Source organism: Bidens hawaiensis, unplaced genomic scaffold, assembly GCF_021521415.1.
Source record: "Bidens hawaiensis isolate Kalapana, Puna unplaced genomic scaffold, B.hawaiensis_p1.1 tig00010056_1, whole genome shotgun sequence".
Classification (NCBI taxonomy): Eukaryota; Viridiplantae; Streptophyta; class Magnoliopsida; order Asterales; family Asteraceae; genus Bidens; species Bidens hawaiensis.
In genome coordinates, this window is record NW_027491759.1 from 411,564 (window position 1) to 436,697 (window position 25,134).

The 25,134-nt window shown below is 38.0% G+C and overlaps 2 pseudogenes across 2 annotated transcripts; both read right to left on the bottom strand.

Annotated features, from left to right (window-relative positions):
- Positions 1-3,088: 3,088 nt before the first annotated feature.
- Positions 3,089-8,317, bottom strand: LOC143534083 (uncharacterized; annotated as a pseudogene). The gene is made up of 15 exons (XR_013135469.1): positions 7,878-8,317; positions 6,129-6,306; positions 5,912-6,036; positions 5,691-5,826; positions 5,445-5,597; positions 5,318-5,371; positions 5,126-5,221; positions 4,952-5,011; positions 4,770-4,844; positions 4,626-4,679; positions 4,407-4,508; positions 3,744-4,319; positions 3,534-3,668; positions 3,334-3,441; positions 3,089-3,248 (listed from the first exon to the last, which is right to left on the bottom strand). The product of XR_013135469.1 is annotated as an uncharacterized LOC143534083 (transcript).
- A 1,257-nt stretch (positions 8,318-9,574) lies between these two features.
- Positions 9,575-19,172, bottom strand: LOC143534069 (putative multidrug resistance protein; annotated as a pseudogene). Its single transcript, XR_013135466.1, has 7 exons — positions 18,872-19,172; positions 18,645-18,699; positions 18,122-18,306; positions 17,529-17,986; positions 15,330-17,221; positions 10,687-11,283; positions 9,575-10,040 (listed from the first exon to the last, which is right to left on the bottom strand). The product of XR_013135466.1 is annotated as a putative multidrug resistance protein (transcript).
- Positions 19,173-25,134: the final 5,962 nt, after the last annotated feature.

Sequence of the window (25,134 nt, forward strand, 5' to 3'; positions counted from 1 at the left end):
ATCACACATACGGCTACCGAACAACCAGCCAACTCCAGCCCGCCACCCACCTCTATGGCTGCCGACCAACCAGCCAACTCTAGCCCACCGACCACACCTGTGACTATTGAACAATCATTCAATCACTCAGCTTCCTCTACCTACTCCAACAGCCCTATACTTACCCACCATATATCTTTACAAAACCTGCTGCCAACACCGAACCCTAATTCAATTCCAACACCACCGCCTCCACATCCACCACCACCTTCCCGTACCCGTCCATCTAATCTTCGGCCCAATCCGAAACAGTGTGTTCGATTCGATCCATCTGCCTTTCACACCATTAGCTCACCACCTGACACTGAACCCACCACCTTTACCGCTGCCAACAAATACGCTGAATGGCATCACGCCATGGCTGAAGAGTACTCGGCTCTTGTTAAGAATGGAATGTGGTCTCTTGTTCCACCTATTTCTGGTACTAACATTATTGATTGCAAGTGGGTTTACAGGATAAAGCGAGACAAGCATGGGGCTCCTTCTCGATATAAAGTCATACTCATTGCTAAAGGATTCAATCAACAACCTAGTGTTGATTTTCATGAAACTTTCAGTCCGGTAATAAAATCTGCTACTATCCGAGTTGTGTTATCCTTAGTCGTTACCCACAAGTGGTCCCTTCGACAACTAGACGTTCAAAATGCATTCCTACATGGGAACCTTGAAGAAACAATTTACATTCGGCAACCACAAGGCTTCATTGATTAGACAAGAGCTACTCATGTTTGTAAGCTTCACAAGTCTCTTTATGGCTTAAAACAAGCTCCGAGGGCTTGGTTTACTCGTCTCTCAACTGCCCTACAACGGCTGGGATTCATGGGTTCTAAAACAGATCCTTCTCTTTTTATATATAACTATCGTGGTACACTTATCTATTTTTTAGTTTATGTGGATGACATAATTGTGACTGGGAACAACTCAGATGCTATTAACAAGGTTGTTGCCAAACTTAGAGCTGAATTTGCCCTTAAAGACCTCGGTGAACTTGATTATTTTTTGGGAGTGGAAATTGTTAAACAAGGTACAGATATTATTCTTTCACAAAAGAAATACATTATGGAACTTTTACAACGAGCTGGTCTATCCACAGCTACACCGGCTCCGTCCCCGATGAGGACATATGTTCCGTTATCCTTAGACGACAGCTCCTTGTTTTCTAATCCGGTCAAATACAGACAAATAGTTGGAGCCCTGCAAGTTACCTTATCCAGGCCCGATGTCACATCCGCCGTTAATCGCGTATGTCAGTTCATGCATGCTCCTACTGAGAACCATTGGTCAACAGTTAAACGAATTCTCATATATCTTCTCGGTACTTGTGCTTATGGTCTCCTTATTCGGCACGCGTATGGGTCTACTCTTCATGCATTCGCTGATGCCCATTGGAATAATCTTCAGGCTTACTCTGATGCTGACTTGGCAGGGTGTCCAGTTGATCGACGCTCCACCAGAGGTTTTGCAGTGTACCTAGGGTCTAATCTGATTTCTTGGATGGCTCGCAAACAACGTACCGTTTCTCGGTCATCTACTGAGTCGGAATACAAAGCTATCGCTGACACTGTCGCTGAACTTACATGGCTTGAAGCCTTATTACGTGAGCTTGGTATTTCTGCTAAGTCTGCTCTTACACTTTGATGCGACAATCTTGGTGCTATTTATCTCTCGGCTAACCCAGTTTTTCATGCCCGAACGAAACATGTCGAAGTAGATTTTCATTTTGTCCGGGAAAAAGTTGCTCGAGGGGGTTTGCGTGTACAATTCATCTCAACTCATGATCAGATTGCTGACATCTTCACTAAGCCGTTGCCGACAGATCGATTTTTGTTTTTAAGATCCAAGCTGCAGGTCGCTTCCCGGCCTCAGCTTGCGGGGGAATATTAGACATATTAGATTATATATTACAATAATTATATTAGAGGGATCTAATTGTAATATAGTCTAGTATATAAAACACTCTTGTACAGAATAATACAAATCACAATTACATATGTTTAACTTTGGTTAAGCAAATAATGATAAAATGAACAAAAAGAAAATAAATTAAATAAATATTGGTTATCACATAAGCAAAAATCCAATATTTATAAACTGATTATCAAAATATCAATATCAAATCCTAATAATTAGATAGGATGGCTCACTCACTACATTAACGGCTGTGTTTGGAACAACTATTAATTAATTGCAACATCTTTCATACATTTCATTTCAGTCTTTTTGTTTAAACAAACACTTTCCTTTTATGTACAAACAGTATGTCAACTTTTTTTGAATGGCCGTATAATATTAACAAGAAGTTGTCAGTAGTTATTCTTTATGCGAGTGCTTTCTTGAATCTGGTGTGGTGTGTTGGAGAGTGGAGACTGTAAACATCTATAGAAATCAATCAGAGATGGGTATGATATCGGGATTGGGTTTTCGTATCGCACGATGGATCTTAAAAGTGTTATTAGTCTGAGTAAAGTATCTAATTGATAGATGTTTATCTAATTGATAAGAGTAAACATCGTAGAGATCAATTAGCGAGGTTTTGGCTGATTCAATAAGAGCTGCTGGCTCGTTATAACAAAAACAAAACTACGAAAATGGGAACCAATAGAGGAAACAAAACCAAGAAAAAAGAAAAAGAAACAGACCAAAAAATGTGGCAAAAAAATGATATAAAATAAAAAGAGCAATACCCATTGAAACTCCTGCTAACCTTTTAAGCGACTATGATATCAACAATGAACCAAGAAATCTCATTCGCTCCAACCCGAAATAAAATTCCACGTCCCTTGCAAACGTGCATATAGATGACTTCTTGCGTATGACACGTCATTAGGTAACTTTATACATTAGAAAAGGTAGATAGCGGCCTATGTATAAACGTTAACTTAACAAAACACCAATATAGTTTGTCCACCTGAAGCTCTAGAAGTAGGATTCTTACAGTTATCCATTTCGACAGCAAAAACGCTCACCGTCAAAAGAAAAAGACACAAATAAGCAAGATAAATAATAACCGGAGATTGGAATTAGAACAAAACTGTGGATAAACCTTCCAAGGTGATTCATCATTTCCAGGCTTTACGGCCTCTAAACTGTTTGTCGGCACCCCGTTGCTTCATCTTTTTCTCACGTTTTACTCTTGCAATCTTTGATCTCTTGGCAACCAATGGCATGGCCTTTTTATGTTCCTTTTGCCGGTTGCTTAACCCACCAGTCTATCAATCGTCATTCAAAATCAGCATTACAAAATTCAATAACTAATAAAAATAAATAACGAGATACAAAAAATTGAAAACCTACCTTTTTCCGCTTAACAGCAGCCCGTGCTTGATACGTCCCTGTTTCTTCTCTTCCTGCTTTCATTAGCGCCTTCCTTTCTTCCTTGGTCATCTTTTTCCTTATGTTAGCCTACAAATAATTGCAGTTATTATAAACCGGTCAAACGAGTGAAACTAGCTTTAGAAGCAACCAAGCCAAACTATTAGAAAAATGAAACTTACTTCAAGTGAATATCCATCCACTCGTTTCAAACTGAGTTGATCAGAACTCGGGACCTTAAAGTGCTCTGATTGTGGATCTACACCTTTTTTCAATAATCCATGGTTGGCCAACGCAAGTTTCGCTTCCTTCTTTGCCTATTTTGACAAATTGGATATTATAATTAGCATGGAAAACATAATAACGTTTTGTTATGTAAAAATGAAACTTACTTTTAGTTCTCTGATTCTTTGGAAATCCTCATTTGAAAGAATACCATCTGTTACATCCAAAGTATCGTTATTCTCCAATTTAGCTCCTGCTAGCCTTTTAAGAGCCCGAAGACTTTGATTGGCAGAATCAAGTTGTTCATCGAAATCGGCAAATTTACGCTTTTGCCCTTTGCTTTCACCAGCGCTTTTAGCATCATTATTATCATCATCATTGTCACTGCTAGAAACATCACCTTCATCTTCAGAAATTACATCATCTTCACTTCCCATCAGTGTATCATCATCATCTTCACCACCACCATCATCATCTTCACCACCACCATCACCAATTTCGGAGTTAAGTTCTGAACCACCATCACGAATGCTGGCATCATCATCACTATTGGCATCTTCAAGATCATCATTTAAGATATCATCCATATCAGAAGAACTGCTGGCATCATCGCCGACATCATCCTGAAGTAATTCAGCACCGGGAACATCACTGGGAATAGTAACCTCACCGAATGCTTTTAGCTTGGCCTTCAGATCAGTGGGTCGTCCTCGGTCTTTCTTTACAAGCAGTGAAGGACAAATCTACAAGACCAATTTCATTAGCCACGCCATTCTAGCACACACGACATGTATATAGATACATATGGAGAAATTATAATTCTGCATTACCTCTCTAAACAACGAAATAAGTGAACGAGCTGCAGATGAAACTGCTTTCTCATGTGATTTCTTGTAAAGCACAAGGTCTTGCAGCAAGTCTTCTGTCATTAACTGAAACAGAAAAAAGTAAGAAAGGCATAACGTTATTTTTTGTTAAAACTGAAAATCTGTTATTCTACTTAAGTTACATGTAAACACGTGAACAAGAACAGACAACAGAAAGCTTACCAAAGGAATTCTCAAGCATATTTCCCGCACAACATTCAATCCAACAGCAATTGACTACAAAGGGGGGAAAATATTGGAATTTAACTGAAACATTTACATCACATTATAGAAAAATAATATGATTGAAAATATAATTAAAAATACCTCTGTATGTGAGCGATCATGCACAAACTGATTGACTATTTGCTTAAACAATGATTCGACTGCATCAGGTGGCACCTGGTCCAGATACAATTTGATCAAGTAGGATGTAGCGGACAAGGAATAAACAAATAATTTCACTTAAAATGACTTATAATGAAGATTTGACAGGTTGTAATGGGTACCATATCATTACAGGCTTGAACAGCTGCTGCTAGCAAGTTTGTCACATCCCTTTGATGGGGCTGCAAATATCAGTAACCAGGATGATATTTGAATGCAAGTAACATCTAAAAAGCATAATGCTTGTGATTTGTGAAGATAAGTGATAAATACAAGGCTTTCAGTGGATACAATACCTGAACATACTTCTGAAGGAAAGGATAAAAGTTCAACAAAATCAATCTATGAAGGCCAACAGTGCGAGCAACTACTTTCACAATCATCATTTTTATCTACACAATAATACAATGGATACGTAAGCCAGGATACCAAACATGTTTTTATCTTCAATTAACCATTCTATAGAAGAGAAATGCGTAAATAATTACCTCAAACCGCTCTTTACAAGTTTGAAGTTTCGAGAACAGCTTCTCAGCAAATCCCTGTAGATAAATATAGAGCTTAAGACACTTAAATTATTTCTTTAATATAAATAAAATAAGTGCCGAGGCATACTTGAGGGTCCGTCAAAGAGGTCAAAGGTGAATAATAATTCAGGTTATTATCACGCTCTGAAGAAATACGTTGCTGTTTTTTCATGCTACGAATTACACGCTGCAACTTTGCTTTCTTCTTCTTTTTACTAGACGTTGTTCCAGTGTTTTTTGCCTGTTTTGATAAAACAATAATAATTGCACATTAAAAGTTGTTTAAAATACCTGACATTAAGATTGGATAAATGCCACTAGTTTAGCAACTGACCTTGTAAATAGCCTCTTTACTCACAACAACATGAGGTTGGTGAGTTGGTTCTTCTTCGTCACTCGACTCATCACTGTCATTTTCTTGCTCAATTTTTTCATAATCAAGAAGAAATAATAGAGCCGCAATCATAACCCTGATGAAACAGCAAATATCTGTGTAAGTACATTACATATCATGCATTTAATAAACTTTTTTTAAACATGAATATTATATTAAACCTTGACGATTGATGAAAACAGGCCCGACATATAGCATTGGCTGTTCTATCATCAAACCAAACTTTCCTCCTATGAAGATCACATGTAGTGACAAGTGACCTCATTGCTTTCTTTTCATCCTCTTCCTAAAACACCAGAAAAGCATATGATATTTAGATCATACATAACCGTATAAAACGAGATTTAAAAAGCAGCAAGAACACCTGCAATTACATACCTGTAGCATAGAAAATAAGATACTTTGAAGTGCCCTGTTTTCTGTTTCATTCTTGTGTTTTTTGATTCATCCGCCTAATACTATGAATGACATGCGAGAATGCCAGTACTTTCAAAGGTTTATCACTCAAAACCTGAAGCTCCATGAACAACGGGAGAGTTTCCTTGATAGCAATAATCTATTAAAACACAAAATTCCATGTTTCCATGTCAAACTAGAAAAATGCTAGAACCATATAATCAATTCGTACAGAAAACAATTTCAATATCTCTATAAAATCAAATCATCTTGCTTATATAATATGAATGAAGTCTCAAGGCGCTGCCTTAGCATCAAATAAAGCTCGTCTAATTACTGAGCTCGAGCTCGAGCCTTGTATGGGAATCTCGTTAAAGCTCGTCAAGCCTTAACGAGCCTTGTGTATTTTAAGCTTTACCTCTTTTGACCATATATATATTAATTTTACACTGCATGATCAACCTGAAGCCGAACTTTGTCTTGTTTAGAATGCTCAACGAGCTCGAGCCAAGCTTAGGCTCTTGTAAACTTGTTTTCTTAAAATATATCAAACTAATTGAAAACATTTGTAAATTAATTAATAATTAATAAACAATAAACAAGCTGAACCCGATCCGAGACTGAGCTTGCAAAAACAACTCACGAGCCGAGCTCTCAAGCTTTAGAAAAATAGCTCGAAGCAAGCTCAGCTCTCGCAAGCCAAAACGAGCCAAGCTCGAGCCTAGTTGAGCTCGAGCTCAGCTTGTTGCACCCCTATCTAGCACCACAAGTAACCGTGTCTTAATGTGTCATGATATGTTATGCCAGCCCTACCTAATTTGGCCAATTCCTAGTAATGTTGGCCAAGCTGAAGAAACTCGCATCAGTACTCTACCGAGTACCGGGTCACCTACACCTACTTTTACAACACTTTCTTATAATAAGCAAAACCTACCATATAAACTCCAGCACAATATATATATTAAAAATTGTCACATGTAAAAACAACTCAGGAGCCGAGCCGAGCCTGATCCGAGACCAAGCTTGCAAAAACAACTCACGAGCCGAGCTCTCGAGCTTTAGAAAAAGACCTCGAAACGAGCTGACTCTCGTAAGCCAAAACGAGCCAAGCTCCAGCCTAGTTGAGCTTGACTCGTTACCCGCTTATCTAGCACCACAAGTAATCGTATCTTATTGTGTAATGTGTAACGTGTTATGCCAGCCCTAAGTCCCTAACGAGTTTGACCAATTCTAAGTAATGTCAGCTGAGCTACTCAGCCGCCTACAACTATTTTTACAACACTTTCTTATAATACACAAAACTTATCTCAATATTGTTATAAACTCTAGCACAATACATATTAATTAATAAACAATAAACGATCCGAGCCCGATCCGAGCCCGATCTTACAAAAACAACTCACGAGCTCGAGCTTTAGAAAATAAGCTCAAAACGAACTAAGCTCAAGCTCTCGTAAGCCAAAACAAGACAAGCTCAAGCCTAGTTGAGCTCGAGTTCGGCTAGTTACACCCCTATCTAGCACCACAAGTAATCATGACTTATTGTGCCTTGTCTCACATGTTATGCCAATCATACCGAGTTTAACTTATAAGTTATAATATACAAAACTTAGCCGCCTAGCACCTACACCTATGTTAACAACACTGCTTTAATATGCAAAACCTACCTCAATAATGCTATATAAACTCTAGCACAATAATAATAATAATAATTAACAAATTAAACAATACCTTCCGATTAAGCATAAGAATCAACGCCTGCGTAACCGTAACACGAAGCGACGACGGAAGCACACGAGCAGCCGACTTCAAAAACTCCACAAGCTGAACCGGATACTCCACCAGCTGAACCGGATAAAACGGCGTAACGTGAGCCAAAAACATCGCACGGTCACCGAGGTCTTTCGCAACATTCGGATCGCTTCCAACGCCACCAGTAACTGCAGAAGTAAAGTTTAACGCCGCCTGTTGTTGAAATAACTGTACGGACGACTTGAATTGGTTGTATACTAGCGTTAGCTCCGTCTCGTAGCCTTCTGGATCGCATTTCATTTTGGATTGGAGTGTAGGTAGGCTTATCTTCTCGGACGAACGGCCGGACGCGGATAAGGCGTCCGCGGTGATCTCCGTTGACGGCATGGTTGTTACGGCGTTTGTTTCCGTTAGCCGCCGTGGGTTGTGGTTGTAGTTGTGGTTATGGATGAAACCCTAGGTGGTTATGTGCAGAGGTTAAAGACGGTTGTAGTATACTTTACATTTTAGCCCTTGTACTTTTGAGTAGTTTTACACATATGACATAACTATCTTTTCGAGTTGACTTGTTTCGTTTATTTAAATGAGTTTTAAGTTTTATATGTTGTTTGTTTTTGACTTTTTTCAAATATAAAATGTCGGCGGTACGCGGATCATATCTGCAGATATCTGTAAAAAGAGGTGGACCAAACTACTGTTGTTTGCAAGAATAATTTTTATTTTTTTAACGTCTGTAGACTACGAAAATAACCTGGCGGTGATGTACGAACTGTGGTAGTGGGTGGTGCTGCTACTGGACGATGATAGTGGTAGTAGACGACGGTGGTGGGTGGTGGCGGACGGTGGTGGTGGATGATGGTGGTGATAGGTGGTGATAGGAGGTGGTGGCGAATGGTGGGTGGTGGTGGATGACAGTGGTCGGTGGTGGCGGACGGTTGTGGTGGGTGGTGGGGATGGTTGGTGTTGGTAAGTGGTGGTTTTTAACCCTCGGCAGACCTTAGAAGATTTTAGAATAGGATGATAATGGTCTGCACCAAGAAGAGTTCACGCGGACGCTTTTTAATGAAACGCATTCGAAAAACAAACGGTATGCGAATAGCAATGTCTGCGTGTGGTCTGCGCGGCGTAGACAAAAGAGCCTGCACAGGCTTTTTTTATAAAAACAAGCGGCACCCTAGTTATGTTTAAGTTAATCTGTTTAATTTGTCTGGTTGATCGATCAAACCATTTAACACATTTATTACACCCACTGAGTTAACATGTTTACAACTTGATTGCTACTCGTCAACTCATTTGGCACGATTAGATAAATGAATTAAATAGGTTTTTATTTTGCATGTAATAAAAACACTCATTTTTTATTTTTTAAATGATTTATAGATTTAATAAAAATGTAACTCGTATATTTAGCTCAAATGTATGATATCAGTTAGTTACTTAGTTATAAATTAACAAAACGATTTAGACCCAATTTCATTATTTGGGCTAAGATTTTTTTATTTTTTTCTTGGCACAAAATTTTAAGCTCAAATGAGAAAACCAAAAAAAAGAAACCGAATGGTGTTCAAAAATTTCAAAACAAAAGTTTTAGTTTATGGTTTGGTTTGGTTTGGTTTTTTTCCCAAAATCGAACAATGTGCACCCGTACCATGAACACATTAGTCATAGTATGCGTTTGTGAACTATGATGACTTGATTATAACCATGACAATCTATAACACTTCCATGTTTCTAACAAGCCTATGACCTTACTAGAAAGCTTTACAATCTTTTTCAAATCCTCACAAATGCTGCAACTTAATGAGCGCGCGGTACGCCCCATTATTCCCCATTGAAAGTAACTCATTATGTGACCCTTGTTCCACAACTTTTCCATTTTTGATCACGGATATCGAGTCAGATTTTTGTATAGTTGATAACCGATGAGCAACGACCATGCAAGTCCTACCGACCATCATTTTCTCTAACGCTTCCTGCACGAGATTTTCGGATACACTGTCAAGTGCACTTGTGGCTTCATCTAAAAGAAGAATAGTTGGATTCTTGAGTATTGCTCTTGCAAGTGCAATTCTTTGCTTTTGGCCTCCTGATAGTTGGACTCCTCTTTCTCCACAATATGTTTCATATCCATCTTTCATAGAACTAAAATTATATTCATTGATATTATTCATTAGATAAAATCATAAAATAGTGTTTATCTAATATTTATAGTTAAAGGGTCGCTTCGTTGGAGGACCACAGAAAAGTAAGGAACAGGGAACCATGTGTTTTCACATGTAAAATATTCATTTTTACATGTAAAAAACTTATTTTTACATAATTTTTTTTTTGAGATTTTGCATATAAACACACAATAAAAGTAAAAAAAATATGAAACTAATGAGCCTGTAAATTGACTTTTGAAACTTTATTTTATCAATTTGTATCTTTACTAAACAACTGATTTGATATCGATTGAATATAAATAGGCTATATAGGCTATTATGCTTGTAGAAGCTGTTTTAAGAAATAAAACTATTTTTTTAAAAAAGTTTAAAAAACTATTTTTTAACTTGGAATTTTTTATCAATTTGTATCTTTACTAAAACAACTTATTTGATTGAATTGACTTGTTCAACCTCGATTGAATATAAATATGCTATTATGCTTGTAAAAGCTGTTTTCAGAAATAAAACTAATTTAAAAAAAAAGTATAAAAGCAGTTTAATAAAAAAGTAACTATTTTCCCTTTTTTATTAAAATTATGCAAACACAATTTTTTGCATGTGAACATGAGTTTTAAATATACCTTATAAACTCATGAGCATTTGCAAGCTTTGCAGCCTTCCTTATTTCAGCTTCACTAGCTTCCTCTTTACCATAAACAATATTACACCGAATACTCCCCACGAAAAGCGTCGGTTCTTGACTCACCAACGCGATATGCGACCTCAAGTTTCTCAAGTTATAATTCTTCACGTCCTTCTGGTCAATGAGTATGCAGCCTCTTGTCGGGTCATAAAACCGTTCTATCAACCCGATAACAGTGGATTTACCCGACCCGTTCTGGCCCACAAGTGCAACTGTTTTCTCAGCTTCTATTTTCAAAGAAAGTCCTTGGAATATCATTTGCTCGGGTCTTGACGGGTACGAAAAGTAAACGCTTTTAAGCTCTATATCGCCTTTGATGTTTTTAACAGTTAGCCCGTTAGAGTCATTCGGGTCAATCTCAGTTTTTCTGTCGAGTACTGCTAACACGGACCATACTGCACTGCCACCTTTTGCTAGATCAGAACTCATGCTTCCGGCGTCTGCAATATTCTTGCCGGTTGTCATTAATATAAAGAAAACCTGAAACATTTGTTTCGCGGTTACATTCCCTCGGTTCATCTCTCTCCCACCGTACCTGAACGATTAAAAAACGACATTGGTGAATAATATTTTCTATGTGTTGAAAAACTGAAAACCATATATCTTTATGCAGTGATACTACAAAGACTACTAATAATGCTAACCGATAATAATCAAGGTTGCAAAAGTCGCTAGACGGACCCTAGGCGGCCGACTGGGGAGTTGGGTGTACTCGGACATGGTAAATATAGAGAAAATTAATTTTTGAATGTTATATATATGTCAAATGTCATAAATTTACTAATATTTATAACAAAATATGTGAATATCAATATAAATAAGAGAAATACATTTTCAAATAATAAATTATTCTAAAATTGCTAATCGTTAATTAAAAAAATGATATTTGTTCTTTAATATTACAGAAACACGAATTACGTTTTATTTTTTTTTAAGTCATAATCGGCCAAGTTCACCGACTAGATCATGGCTGTGGATGACCACCTTTGATCGATTCTTAGTAACTAGGCGAGGTTAAAGAAACTCGCCTCAGCGACACACCTTGTAGTGAGTACCTGGCCTTGTAAATAGAGGTGTTCAAAAAAACCGGTTACGGAACCGGTTTGGCCGGTTCAACCGGAAACCGGTTTTTTAAAAACCGGTTTTTTTAAAAACCGGTTTGACCGGTTTACGTAACCGGTTTACGTATCGGTTATACGTTTTGGAGCCAAAACCGGTTTTATAACCGGTTTTTTTTATAACCGGTTTTTTTTAATAACCGGTTATTAAAAAACCGGTTAACCGGTTTTTAAAATAACCGGTTTATTACCGTTATAAAAAAAACCGGTTAACCGGTTTTTTAATAACCGGTTAACCGGTTAAACCGGTTTTCGAACGTTACCAAACGGCTTTATAGCCGTTTTTTTTTTTTTTTTGACCGTTTTTTAGCCGTTTTTTTTTTGTTTTTTTACCATTTTACCCCCACAAACATCTATATATAGTTTAGGTTGGGTATTGGTTAGATCACACTTGATTATACAACTCCAAACGCTCTAAACGTTTATTTCATACGCGATTATACAACTCCAAACGCTCTTCTTTCGCAGTCGTTTATTTCATACTCGAGTATACCACTCTTAATTCGTAGTCGATTATCATGGCCTCCCAAAGTGCTGCTTCATCGGTCAACATGGGTGCCTCGAACACGGGAGAAACCGTCGTTCGGGTCATCCCCACGAAACGAAACCAAGATATTTGGCAACATTTCGACCTATGCGAAATGTCTAACGGAACCCAAAAAGCTAGATGCAAACATTGTTTGAAGTTTTATAACAAAGAAGCAAACTCCAGTTTAAGAGCTCATGTAGAAAAGCCCTCTTGCAAGGTCTTGAAGGACGAATCCGGAAGTAGTTCGCAGCCGGAGATGACGAATCAAGGAACGGTGTTTACGTACGACCTTGAAGCGGTACGTCAACAGTTTGGCAACTTTGTGATTCAACAATCACTTCCTTTCAACCACTTCGACAACCCTCAATTCACGGAGATGATGCAAAAGTATGTTCAACCACGCTACCAACACGTAAGTCGTTCGACCCTTAGAAGAGATTGTCTTAAAGCATGGAAAAACGCTAAATCCGAACTAATTTCATACTTTTCAAACTTACAAACTGGTGTGAACTTAACAACGGATGTGTGGTCGGTACCTAATGGTTCGCCCGACTCATACATTTGTGTGACGGCTCATTGGGTTGACCCCCGGTCGTGGCAAATGATGAAACGAACCGTTGCGTTTCAATTGTTTGATTACCCGCACACGGGTAGAAATATTTTTAAACTCTTGGATAAAGTCATTCGACAATACAAGATTGAAGATAAAATCTTTTCAATATCGTTTGATAACGCGTCCAACAATACGGCCGCGGTTGGCCATTTAAAATTAAAGTATAAACCTATCTGTGATGGAGCGTTTTTTCATAGCCGATGCATTGCACATATTATCAACTTGGCCGTGCAAGATGGGTTAAACGTGATCGAAACGCAAAGAAACAATTTTAAAAGAATGTTACGAGATGTTTTTAGCAACAATTCAACATTTTCAAGATACAAAAAATTTTGTGAAGAAGCTAACTGTCAATGGTTGGGGCCTAATTGGGATTGTCCAACAAGATGGAACTCGACTTGTGAAATGTTTGAGAAAGCCATCCAACAAAAACAATCGTTAATTGCGTTTCATCAAATTTTGTCAAATAGGGGTAAATGTGCACCGTACGATCCTAGAAACTGGTTATTGATTGAGATCGTTACGGAGGTTCTTCAAATTTTTAAATCTTGCACAACTAGTTTATCCGGGGTTTACTATCCAACAAGCCCCATTGCTTTACCAAAAATTGCTGTCATGTGCACAAAGTTGACTGAAATTCATTGTAGGGGTGCACCTTATTTTGATATGGGTGCAAAAATGAAAGAAAAATTTAGAAAATATTTTCAACAACTACCCGCTGTTTTGACCTGTGCGGCTGCGTTAAACCCTTGCATCAATGTTGGTGGTGTTGAAGCTTTAATAGAAAAAATTTGTGATGAGCTAGAGTTAAACGACGATCAAAACCCCCATTATAACCAAACTTTAAAGAATGCTTTCAACACCACCTTGGCAAACATGTATGATGTTTACCTTACAAAACACGGGTCGTCTTCCCAAATTCATGACTCGTTAAGAGCTGTTGCCCAATCCCAATCCCAAACCGACCTTGAAATGGGGATGTACTACATGATTTGGGAAGACGCCGGTAAACGTCAAAGGGTAAACACCCCAAGCAGTGAACTTGGAAGGTATGGTGGTACCAACTTTGTGAAACACATGACTCCGGATGAATTTAGAAGTCTTGATATGCTGGCTTGGTGGAGAGGTAAGGAGGATGAGTTTCCGATCCTCGCCGCCATGGCCAAAGATTTACTAACGGTCCAAGCTTCCACGGTAGCTTCGGAGTCTGCTTTTTCTGTTTCTGGCAGGGTTATATCGATTAGGAGGACTCGACTCACTCCACCAGCTGTAGAGATGTCAATTTGCTACAAGGATTACTTGGACTCTTTAGATAGGGCACAACATCAACGCTCACTCGAGGGGGAAATGGAGTATGAGGCGGCCTTGTATGAAGACGAGGTCAATCAAGGACACACTCAACCAATGACCGATGAAGAAGCCGCGTACGACGATTACCTAAGGAATAGCTCGGGATCGGGTAGCGAAGAAAATGAGTAACAAACATCAACTTGTTAATGTAATCGTGTCTAAGCATTCTTTAATGTTTGTATTTTTGAGTTACGAATATGCGATAACGATTTAATGTTTGTATTTTTAATGTAAAAGCTATAAATGAAAGTTATGTGTTTTTAATCTTCCAAGCAAAGAATGCTAACAACGAAACCCTAAACCCTAAACCCTAAAGCAAAAAAAAAAAAAAAAAAAAAAAAAAAAAAAACCGGTTAACCGGTTAGACCGGTTATTAAAAACCGGTTGTAAAAAAACCGGTTTAATAACCGGTTCTAACCGGTTTCTAAACCGGTCCAAACCGGTTTGGCCGGTTTGAGTTTTCATTGACAAAAACCGGTTAATAACCGGTCCGGTTATTAACCGAACCGGTTTTTTTCTGGATAAAAAAAACCGGTCCGGTTAATAACCGAACCGGTTTTTTCAAAAAAACCGATTTGTGCACCTCTACTTGTAAACCTACTTTTACAACATTGCTAATGATCATGATAAAAGTTAATTACTAACATAATATTCAAACCAGAGATAGAAATTAAGGATGTAAGGGTCGGTTTTGGGTTCAAAACGAACCCAAAATTCGGTTTTTGTGCTTTTGGAAACCGCTCGGTTTTGGCTTGGTTCGGTGCGGTTTTGGTTTTGCTATTTATTAATTTTTTATGAAAAACATAAATCCAAACCGTCTGGTTTTGCCAGTTAGAGATTAGTTTTTTCGGTTTCATGCACACGGCACACCCCTAGAATAATAACTAACAAACATACATAAAAGATAAATAAGATAAACGATAAATCAAATAATGAAAAACTGTAACAGATAATAAACTCGGCTAACATACCAAAACGCCAATGAAATTGCAGCGGTTGTTATGAACTGGGACGCGCATAAACCCAACCCCGAAAACCATGACTGTTTGATGCATTCTTTTCTCGGTCCTTTCAACGTTTCGGCGTATAATCTCATAATTCTGTCCTGAGAAACAAACGCGGTAATCGTTCTGTGATTCACAACTGCTTCACTTGCAAGCTGTGTTCCTTTGTTTTGCGCTTTTTTCGCTTTCGACGACAACCTCTCATCAAACTCAGTTTGGAGTAAATGCTCGCAATCAGCAACGGTTGGACTGCGATCATGACAGCTGCAACTCTCCAAGCGATTATTAACGAAACCAGAAACGAAAGAAACGCACTCACGAACACTTGCAGGAGTAACGAGATTCTGTCCCCAACTAGCGACCGGATCAAGCTAGCTTCGGTTGCAAGGCGTGCACACACGGCTGCACTCGTGTTTTCATCTTGATCGAACCAGCCAATTTCAAAAGTGAGCACGTTTTCAAGCAACTTTTCGCGTACTCTTTTCGTTAAGCGTTCGCCCATCGCCGCAAAGTTATAATGTTGGAGTACATTTGTCATAAAACAAAGAACTCCAAGACCTATGAAGATAAAACAATAAACCGCGGTTTCTGATCTTACTTTTGATTTGTCTGGTAAAAAATACACCCATATAACCGATCCTAAACAATATGCGTGTATAGGCGTTATAGCACCGAACCCACTCGCTCCCAGACACCCTAACACGGCCCGTTTCCATTCGGGTGCGTTCATTTTCAACAAACGCCATTGTGAAGGATTAGAGTTTGTGTCGTCTTTATATTCGCCGTCACTTTCTTCATAAGAATACAAATGAGCCATGTTAACGGAATCCACCGGGCTAAAAGGTGACATCGGGCTGTTTGTGAAGCTCGATGGAGTTCTTGGTGTTTGGGGATTATAATATATTTCCCTCTGTAAATGTCTGTCAGTGATACTCATTTGTTTACCAGCATGCAGACTACCTATGGTTTCATCTTGGGTAGCTGCTTGCTGTAACTGCACCATTTGGTAGTAGGCCCCACCTTCCCCATTGTTTATTTGCATTAGTTCGTCGTGTGATCCGGATTCGACAACTTTTCCAGACTAGAGAACCACGATCTTATCCGCTTTACGGATTGTTGTAAGCCGATGTGTGACAATAATGGTTGTTCTTCCGACCGAAGCTTGATCAAGAGCTTCTTGAACAACCCTTTCGGATTCCGAATCCAAAGCACTTGTTGCTTCATCTAACAAAAGAATCTTGGGTTCCTTAAGCAAAGCTCTCGCTATAGCGATTCGTTGCTTTTGACCACCCGACAACTGCATCCCAAACTGGCCAACTTGTGTTTCATAAGACTTGGGTAGTTTAATGATGAAGTCATGTGCATTCGCTTTTTTAGCCGCAAGCTCAACAAGATCCGACGAAACACCTTCGTTGCCAAAAAGTATGTTTTCCTTAATTGTTGTTGCGAATAAAACCGGTTCTTGATTAACTAACCCCATTTGAGATCTTAACCATTTAAGGTTAAGACCCTTTATTCTATGTCCATCAAGAAGTATGTCTCCGTTGACCGGATCATAGAATCTTTCTAGCAATGATATAAGCGTTGACTTTTCTGACCCGCTACTACCCACAAGGCCGATTGTTTTCCCGGCCTTGACCTGTAGGTTGAGCCCTTGTAGGACCTGAGTGTCGGGTCTTGCTGGGTACGAAAAGTCAACGTCTCTAAACTCGATATGACCCTTCAGTAAAGGCAGTGTTTTGCCCTTTGTTTTGTTAATGTCTATGCGTGGAACGCGTGTGATCATTTCAAACATTCTTGATGTAGCGACTTTCGCTTCTGAAATGAATGGAACATTAGGTAGGGCACTCATTGCAGACCTGAAATATGACGGTATATTGGAAGTTTATCCTGAAATGTGTTATCAAGAAAGTTGAATGGGCTAAGTGAAAGTATTTTAGTAGTTTATCTTGGTATATTTCCTTATTATGGTAAAAATATTAAGTATTATTTAGTTTTCTAAAATATTATAACTTGTTTTGCAAGGTGTTTAATAAAAGCAAGTGTCAAGAATTATAATAATAAAAGAAAGAGCCGATCTTGGTTGACATCAAATTTTGTGTTCATGTTCTTGGGTCTGATTTCCAATAGTGTACGCATAACAAATTAAATAAGTTAGTGACTTACAATCCCGCCAGGATGATACAAATCGCTGAAACGAAAACCGCGCCCCCCTTTTCTCCCTTCTGAGTAACAAGATAACTTCCTAACCAAGCGGTGAACGCCCAAGTGACGAAAACCATGCCCATACTCCCTATCATCAACCCCTTTGTTAATCCTTGTTTGATACCCAACTTCATACTCATCTCTAGCGCATGACTAAACTTATTAATCGTTTCTTGTTCGCCAACGTAAGAATAAACTATTCTGATCGACGAGATTGCTTGATCCGCCATCCCACCTCCTTTATCATAGGCATCCTTCATTTTCATCCCAAGACCTTTTAGTAGGGCCCCCATGCCTAACACGGGACCCACAAATAGAAATGCGAAAGGAAGGGTTGCCACGGCTAGCCGCCACGAAAGTATGAATGCCACGACGATACTGAATACGAGTGCTGATAGGTGATTCACACAGTTGGGCAACTACATAACATTTTGGTTAATGGTTAGTTATGTGACTATGTCAATGAAGAGAAAAATATGTTTTATGTGATGCATGTTAGCATAAGCTAATTCGACCCGACGAATACCAAAACTAAAGTATATGAATGTTTAAACCTTATCGGCCATGACGTCCTGAATGAGTTGTGCATCACCGGATATGGTTGAAATAACTTCAAAGTTGGTCGAAGAGCCAACTTGTGTGTCAAAGAAACCGACTTCTTGTCTAAGTACAGATTTCAGGTATTCCATCCTTAGACGAGATGCTTGTCTTTCTGCGGTTCTTGTCCAACAAATTCCTTCTGTAAAATATAAGAATTTTTTTCCCACATATTTATATATTTTATTCACTAAATTTTGGTCAAAGTAGTGATTACATCGAAACATAAGGCAAGCGGGCAACAAGCGCAAGTTACCATTTTTTGAATTGCAAAGCAGTGATAACACATGAGAATTAATGTGTTATGACTGTTATGAAGTTGATTCAATAGTCAGTTGACATAAATTGGGCTACGATTGGAGTTACGAGCTTATACACAGTTTGGCATAGCGGTGGGACCCGAATTCCACTTCAATTTCATCACAATGACATAATAACTACTAGTTTTTTTTTTTTTACAAAGTTTGGAACTAAACTCACCAACGAAAGCTGATGTTCCAACACCAATTGCAAGAACGAGCAACTTCAACGCGTACTACAAGATAAAAACATGTCAATACACTATATACTTATTACAATCGTTAGGCATGTAAGCTAGCAAGTTAAACTGGATTCAGGTCAAAACGAGTTATAGCCAAAATTGGTTCTTGTTCAAACAACGTTTTAGACAAAAACTATGTATCAAGAATGTATTCATATACACGTACCTTGTTCACAACATCGTTGGAGATAGAAGTACCACCACTTCCATATTCGTTAAGAATCCCGCTTAGGATTATCATTGTAAGCGGAGACATTAACGCGTCTCCAAGACAACCTAATGTACCAAATAACATAAGCACCTTATCTATGCCATCTGCATAATAAAACATTCCACCACCCTTTTTCGCCATCTATCTTAATACACCTTTGTTGTAATCATAAATCCTTCAAACACACAAAAATATATATAGATATATAAACAAACAGTTACATATGTAATATAATCTTTTATGTTAACCGGATTCATATGTCAGGATCTTTAGTTAAAATCTACTTATACTTGTCTATTTTAGTCACTTGTTACTTGTTATGACAAAAACAATGACTTAATTATTATAAAATGTTGGAGATTGTCATTTGACAACAATTGATAACATTAAACAAAAGAGAATGCATATGTAGTTATAATAACTTGGCTGGTTGTTGTTTGTTGGTAACTATAATGCATGCAAGTATTGTTCTATTTTTTTCTATGATTCCAAAAGTTAAACTCTATGTTCTTGTTCATAAGAATATTTAACTTTAACTTATGAAGATGCTCTTTAACAGGTTGTTTACCCGAGAGCGATTTGCCGTTGATTTTGTACATTCACTTGGTGGTATTGGGATTTTCGGTTTGGCATGGTGTGTAAATTTGTTTTGCGCGTCAAGAATTTGAGATCGATCCACTGAAAGCTTGAATCAAGTCAAGTTCGTTACACTGATAAGTTTGACTAGGCTCTAAATGAAAATGTTATAATAACTCAGACTAAAGGGCGTGTGGTTTAGCGATATCAAGGTGTGCAAATGGCGTTCCTCTCATATGGTTGGTTGACAGAGCTTTTCGAATTCGAGAATCGTCAAAAATTTTTGGGCGGAAAGCAAGAAAAAATTTGGGTCTTAAGTAAATGTTTTTTTTATTGGGTTTAAACAAGGTATATTGGTTTTTATTAATCCCAACTATCACCTTTTGGTCACTGCCAGTCCCAACTATCGAATTGGTTGCTGACGGCCCCATCTTTTAACATATTTGTTCCCAATGGTCCGCTATTAACAGAATCCTCCTAAAGCCGTTCCTTGCAAGTCGCCAGAAAAACGCTTTTGGTCGGAAAGTTACATTTTTATCCGGAAAACTCCACCTGAATACCGCCCACCACCAACTAACTCACCACCAGGCAACTACCACACTTGAGCACAACCAACCGATTCCGACGATGGTTCTAGGGTTCCGGCAACCTCAATAATTAGGGCTTTTACTATAAAAAGGTTCCTAAAGGTCCGATCGAAGGTTTCAAAGATGTTTGGGACGAAAATGTTTAGTTTTCCCGTAAACATGTGAGTTTTCCGGCCAAAAACATTTTTCCAGCGACCTGCAACTACCGGCGTTAGAATTATGTTAATCGCGGACCGTTGGGAACAAATTGATAAAATGTTGAATCGTTATCAACCAGTTCATTAGTTGGGCCCGACAACAATACAAAAATGATAATTGAGATTAATAAAAATCAATACACATTTAAACAATTATATTTATATAATATATATTAAGAACATTTCAAAATTTTTAAAAACCAAAAGATTGAAGCTATGTAGAAGTTGACTATTCAACCAATTACAAAACTGGCCGGTCTAGAACAATAATTGATGTTATGTGAATAATGCACGAAATATATGCATCAAACATCAATGTCAATATGTCACTATGCCATAGCTTGGCATTGGGTCTAACTATTGTCTTTTATATATCATAACATAAAGTGCATTTTGATCACTTTGTTTTACCTATTTGGATTTCCATAATATGCTTTCAGCCGTTCAAGGACTGCTTCAAGATTTTGATCGGTGTCCTAGTGTCAAACAACGCGTTGTAGTTGTCGATGGAAATTTCATAAACGCAAGTGTAATTTAATTTGATCGAAGTAGCAATATGATAAAATTGTGTACCATCCTAAGGAGTAATTGAAGTGCATCCTGAACAAATGTCCATTAAATATTATGCAACATATGCTAACAATTGCGTAACATATATTAAGCCTTTGTACGCTTTATACGTTAAGCTTCCTTTGTGTATGTCCGAAAACAACCTGTGTTAATAACTGAGGTTAGTGTAAGTCCTAAATCACCAAATCTGAAACGATACCCATTTACACAAAAACAAGATTCTTTTTTTTTTAATGAAAATTGATTTTGGCGAAATTGGGAAGTCCATTATCAAGTCCTAAAACACCAAAAGTGAAACGATACCAATTTTAATTTACACAAAAACAACACTCTCTTTTCAAATGAAAGTTTATTCAGAATTTTTTTTATATAACCAAAGCCTGGACAACTGAGATCACCCCTGGCAAATGAAACAACATTCCGTCTGAAGAACCGAATGCAATGATCCCGCCCACTCATCAAAAAAGAAACCCATAACTGGGAATAGGAGTCTTGCGTGAAGCATTTTGTTACGGGTTAAATAAGAGTCTTGCCTAGACCATAGCTAAGTTCAGTTTTTTGTATTGCTCTTCTCTCATAATTCACAATGATTGATCAAACACTTAGTTGAACAATAACATCAAAATTAGAGTATAGAGTACAAATTTGAGAAGAGCATTTTGTTTTATGTTGTGGATTCATGTGGCCTCATGTTCTAGAGAACTCACCTCTCAAATGAATGGGCTTAAAGTAAGACAAATTATTATTATTGTTATTATTATTATTATTATTATTATTATTATTATTATTATTATTATTATTATTATTATTATTATTATTTTTTCAGACTTTTAACTTCATGGGCTACGTGGTGTCTACTGGATCGCCAGTGCCATACTGCCATGTACTAAATGCAAAGTTGATGGCATTGAAATCCACATCTCATCACAACTCAGAATGAGCAAATTTCGCACCGAGTGTTTTCGGTATTAATTCGGTACTCATTTTTTAAGATTTTAGGATCAACACATTATTACTATTTTGTCTCTGTATACCGTACCGAACCGATACCATACTTTTAGAAGATTACAATCTCAAAGGTAAAACACATATCATCAAAACGCCCCTAATCAACATGAAGTGATGAAACTTAAGTGTAGGTCAAGAAGCTACTTAATTGTCAAAAACTATTATTTTCCCTACGTTGATGATTGCTTCTAATCTTCCTATATATCTCATAATTCACACTCTCTCTAAACGCATGCACACACTTGACTATGATGAGATATATGTCTTCAATCTTGGAACCCGATTTGAGGGTCGTCTCCAAGAATTTAAATACCTCGGCCGAACCCTAATGAGTAACGGAATATATAAGCTAATTTTATATATAAATGACGATTAACGTTATAAATCAAGTTTACTTCGCTTAACCTCATAAGCCCCTGTAGATTCAATAGTGACAAGTTTTACCCCATCTAATGATGCTATTGATTAACAACCCTAAGCTTATTAATAAGATTTATTTTACCCTAGTCATTTATGTAAACAACTAAACATCATAACCCAAAGTCATTGAAATGAAAATTAGTATCTTATTTATAAGTTATAATAAGAGCCATAAATCTTTTAACGTATGTTAGTGAAAATGAGGACTATGTAATAAACCATAAACATAAATAACAAATGATGAGTAAAGATGAAGGACGAAAGATGTAATTCATGTATAGTTATAAGGATAAAAAATGTAATTTACTTTTTGTTATATTTAGTTATTTACTCAACTTTGGTAGGTCTCATATGGGGAAACCATGGCTACTTCACAAGGTTACCGGTGTCGGTGACTCCGGTAGCAGTGATACTAGCAAATCATTATTTTCCACCAAGAACACAATGTGCGCTAGAAAATCAAGAAAATAGGCGGAGACAGACACATTCCTCCTCATTCTTCTTCTCCTTCCTTGGGTTGCATGAGTGCCATTTTCCATAAGTTTCATACGCACAATCGTCACCTTCATTTTCACCAATCTTCTTTCAACTCGGAAACTTTCATTATCCATCAACAACCAAGCAATATCATCAAAGGTATCCTTCTCTCTCAATATATATATGTATCTATTTTATCTATAAATGTTTGCAATAAATTTATGCAGAATTTGAAGAGGAAAAAGAGGTTCATGAAGAGGGTGCTTCAATATCTTCATCTAAACTTAACCAAGAAACAAACTTTAACATTTATTTAAGTTTCTTTATTTTATCTTTTGAGTGTAATAAAATAAACAATTAATGGGATTTACTAAGTACGATGATGATTATTTATTGTCAGATCAAGAGTGGAATTGAAAATATTAAAACAAAAAGATCAAGATTGATAGAAGATCAATATGTGTCATCAGAATCATGTTGTAGTTCACCTAGTACAAAAACACCTAATCTTGTTGCAAGATTAATGGGTCTTGATCTTCTTCCAGATTATACTAATTTATCTCCTAGATCTTCTTTAACTAATTCTCCAAGACCTTCATGTTCCCCATTAAACCCTATAATTTCAAGAGTAAGCAAGAAAAAAGAACCAAGAAAGGATGAGTTTCTTGAGGTGCACAAGACAGAAGCCATGGAGAAACCAAGAAATGATGATCAAGGTAAGTATTATTATTATTATTATTATTATTATAAAAACATGAATTCGCCAATAGTATTATCATCAAGTTATCAAAGCTCCATCAGGGTGTCCGGATGAAGGATCAGGATGCTGGTCACGTCAACAAAATGATGTAAAGAAAAGATGTAAAAAAAAGGAGAAAATTTCGAGGAAATGGGAACTCCGAGAGTGTGAACACCGCCCCTCTCCATATAGTAGTGATCAAAATTCCTTCCGAGCGAAAGTCCCCAAAGAGCGCTCCGTCCAGCCTCGGCGAGTGAAAAATATGACAGAAGGAAAAAAATGGACCCAAAGAACGTCAACACTACAACAAAGTTTTTATCTTTAAAGAAAGACCTGGCATCAAGTACAATATTAACTAAAAAACAGGTACTTGCCTAACCTAGTACCCACATGCAACACTGTTAGGCTGAGGGGTGTGGGGGGCGCGAGAGGGGGCGTGAGTGGGGGCGCCAGCCAATAATATTGTGACGTGTGGCAGAGAGAGAAACTTGATAAGATGGGTGTTGGTAGTGGTGATAGCGCCCCGGGCCATGGTGTGGAGGGGCGCGAGAGGGGGCGCGAGCGGTTTATTTTTTTATTTTTTTATAAATGTATTAAAAAAACGTATTATTAAAAAAACAAGAAATTATTTAAAAAAACACACATTAATTAAAAAAACACATTAATATATAAAAAAAAATTAAAGTACTAAAGAAAAACATTATTCTTATTATTCGGCTTCGTCTTCTTCGATCAACCTCTTCCGGATACGTTCCTTTTGTTTTTCCATCAGCATTTGGTCGACCGGATTTAGGTGGCTGAAGTCTCTTGCAAGGAAGTCCAAATCTCTCATTCTTTTTTTTTTCCTTTTTGTCAATAGAGACCACCTCCATGGTTTTGTTGAATTTATTGAGGGATTCAACAAGATCGTTGATGTTTACGGCTTCCCCCTCAGCCGGTTTTTTCCCCCTGGCGTCCCTTCCCAATGGCCGCCTCCTCGGCGGTGAAGACGTTTCCTCCCCCGCAACGTTTAGGTCGAATCCAACCCGGCAATCCGACCCGGCGGAAGTGCTGTACGCTCCAGACGAACTGGTTTTAGTCCGTTTCGGCCCTACTTCCGCATCAAGGTCCGGCGCCACTAGCTCAACCCACTTGGAACACCTTCTCAACCTCTCCCACACCTTTACATCGTCCCACGTCTTCACCGTCCCATACCTCCGCAGGCACTCCTGCCTCCACTCTTCGACAGTGAAATTATAGACCGCCAAATCGTCACTGCCACTTGGTCTCATACGACCGACGTTCCTGTTGAACAGATTAGTAAACAAGCCGACAAATTTTCTGATTTCGGTCCACCGACCCGAAATCATATCGGCGTTCCGCTCTGTACTCCCAACGAGCGAATAGAACGTCTCCCTAACCTTTGTCCAAAAGACCTTGCTCTTTTGGTAGTCCGCTGCAAAATGCATAATAAATTTGTATGTCATTTAACTTTTTTATTTAACTTTTTTATTAAAAATCATTTTTAAAAACGTTAAAACAATTACCGCAACGCCGATCCTCAGAAGTGGCTATCCAAGCCCGACACAGGGCTTCCTTCTCATCCGATGACCACGGAGTGATTTTCCGTTTCGCCCTTCCGGTCGAAGCCGAACCCGACCCGTC